The sequence below is a fragment of the Corvus cornix genome, chromosome 4, assembly GCF_000738735.6.
Source record: "Corvus cornix cornix isolate S_Up_H32 chromosome 4, ASM73873v5, whole genome shotgun sequence".
NCBI classification, from domain to species: Eukaryota; Metazoa; Chordata; class Aves; order Passeriformes; family Corvidae; genus Corvus; species Corvus cornix.
Window position 1 is genome coordinate 26,645,865 of NC_046334.1, and position 3,137 is coordinate 26,649,001.

Here is a 3,137-nt window from a genome sequence, read left to right on the forward strand (position 1 = left end):
CGCCGCCACCGGGCGAGTGGCGAGCGGGGCCCCGCGTGGGCCGGGGGCAGCGGCCGCCCCGCCCCGCCCCGCCCCCGTCCCGCCCCTCGGGCACGGCGTGGGCACGGCCCGGGCGGGAGCGGCGCCCCCCGCGCGTCCCCGCTCCGCACAAAGCGCTCTGCCCGCGCCCTGCGAGGCGTACGCGGCTCGCAGCCACATCCCCACGGCACCCCCGCCCCAGCAGCGCTCACGCAGACAGGCACTGCCTCAGGGACATCCCGGCGGGTATCGGCCCCCCGGGCATGCAGACACCCACGTACCCGGCAGCCCCGCACAGATCCCATAGGGTCCTACACACGCACCCACCCCGCACCCCGACACCAGCCTTGAAGACGGTAGTGATACAGCTGGAAGGGACTGGGAGCCAGAGGGTTCGCTCATCTTCGTCAAGCTTGCCAGACAACGGCATGGTGAAGTTCGTCTCGAAGGGATGCTGTGGAAGGGAGAGAAGTTTGCTGCAACTGAAATCAGGATTTGACCCCACTGTGCAAAAACTGCAGACAGCATCTCAGGAAAATCTCCAATCTCAGCTGGTGTGGGAGGCTGGGCTTCACTAAAAGGAAACAGGATGAGATTTTGTTCACTGTAGTGTCTGAGCTATGCTTTAGGGCACGTTGGAAAAGGAGTGGTCTTCACTTACCCTGGTACTTGTTCTGTGGTGTGTAGTTTTGAGCATCTAAATTCTTTGAAACTAGGAAAAACCAAAACAGTTCTCCCCCTGCCCTGGCCAGGGCCTTCAGTTCCTTGCTTAAGTCACTGCTCCTTTAGTGCAACAAAGAATTCCTAGTCTCATACATAATAGTGGATTAAAAAGGCAAACAGGCTTGCATAATGGAGAATCCAAGCCCCAAATAAAAAAAACCAGAAACTGGAGATATGCACAGCACTTATAGAAAAAAAATCCTTCTCAGGAACCAATCATTCCCGTAAATTCTTCTCCTTCAGGGAATTTTGGCAGTAGCACAGTTTGCAAACATCCTGGCTGGCTGGTCTTGTGCAGTTGTGGCTGTCTGCTCATGTTCTCTCTTCTTTTTTGATCAGTTATTAAAACAGTCCAGAGACCCCACAACTCTTCCACTTAATTTGCTGTATTGCCATGAAGACATCTGCCCAACAATCTCCTGCTTCTTCTTTCAAGCAAACCACTCACAATCAATTTGCTGCGTCTTTTTATATGCAGGATCCCAGTGCCAGAGCACCCAGTCATACAAGTAAATAATCTCTCAGAAGTGCCTTCATCATGACAGAAACCTCTCTCCTAGCACAGATCAGCTCATCTGTGGGATGGAAAAATGAGCTGGGAAAATGAATGGGCCAAATTTCTGACATTTTCTCTGTTTTAGAAGGTTTGAATGAAAGAACCCAGCTCTAACCAGCCCAAATGAGGTTGTGGCTGCATGGCTGGCTAATCCTGGAGGGTGGTAAATGTCTCCAAATTCAAGTATCTGAATTTCATACCTGAAACTTTAAAAGAGCCTCCACTCTTCAATAAGAGCCTATAATTTTCTCAGTAAGCCTTCTTAGTGAAGAGTCAGGGACAGCTTTGAGAAGAGGAACCAGATTTAAAATTCATGCTATGTTCACACTGGAACAGCACTGAACTGAGTGAATTGTCCTGAGACATTTACCCCAAGTAGGAAAATGTTTCCCATGCCAGAGGCCTAGGGATTACAGGATAATTAAAGTTTCTTTTTTCTAATGAAGTCAGCCTGTTAATGCCCAGAGATTTCAGTAGAAAATTGAACAACCTCTAGTTTTTATAAAACAATTATTCTGTAAGGTCTGAGACCAAGCATGATAGATTTTACATGTCTGTAAAGTCTCATGGTTTCTCCAGTACAGCACTCATCATTGTCCATTTTTGGTATTTTCTCAATGTCCAAGAAAACTTGCAGAAAAGAAGCCCTCTCAAGTGGAAAACAGTACACAATACCTGCTAAGACATGACTACATATCCTAGCCTGCCATGTGTCTCCCAGTGTATTGTTTTTCAGAACACTGTCACAGCAACAAGGCACATGGCTCAGAGCAACCCTGACAGCACAAAGGGAAACTTTAGGATGTCTGGAGCTTCAAGCACCAGGCCTCACTGGCAGAAGGGAGACCATCACTGAGTCTTGTTTTCAAAGTGTCATCTGAAAGAGTAACTCCTTGAGAACAGGCAGACAAGCAGGCATAAACCCACAGTGAATGTCACTGTAGGCAGACAAAAGAAGCAAAGCTCTCTGGAGATGGGTTCAGCATCACTCATGACCAGCAAAGGCACCCAGTTACCAAGATTGCTGGTGCCAACAGTGCTTTTTACTCCAAGAGACTTAAAAATACCCAGCGACAGGAAAAAATGTGATACCTTTCATCAGTTACGGTCTACACAGTGTGGTTGAGCAAATCTGAGTTTCCACTTGCGGTGCACAGGTCTCCTCCTGGCCATGGTCCCTGATGTGCTGGGGTGTCTGCCTATCCCTACCAGGACTCCAGCGTTGCCCATGGTGTCACAGCTGGTAGGTCTTGTGTGTGGAAGTGGGGTGGCACTGTCTGTGCTGCCACCAGTTTGCCTGTTCATATGCAGTAAGAAAAATGCACCTGTGATGGAGCCCGGAGCAACCAGTGCTTTGGGGCCTGTGGGGTGAAAGAGCAAAGGGGCATCCTCCAGCACATGGTGCCAGTCATGAGTTGCTTGTGTCAATGTGCGCATCCCTGGAAACTGCCTCTCCATGCACTACAGACCCTTTGCCTGCTCCAGAGGTTGGTGGCTTTGTTTCTGTGCCCTTTTCTCCTTCAGCCCAGGAAGAGCAGATTAAAAGCATCAGCCATAAAGAAGGAAGGATGTGGTCTCTTAACAACCCTTCATGGGAGTTACCCTTGCTGCTAACATCTGGAGGCCAAAAGTATGCACTCTGTAGTACCTGTCTACCTCGTAGGACTGGAGTGAAGGCCTAAATTGCTAGCACAACCCCATGTGCAGGCAGCAGCCCCCCATCCCAGCCCGGCTGCCGTGACAATCTGCAGATCAGTATGCCAACCAGCGACAGGCACTGCTATTCCTTTGCTCAGGGCACTGTGTCAAAGGGGGAACTTGGTTCCCCATACCCAAGAGC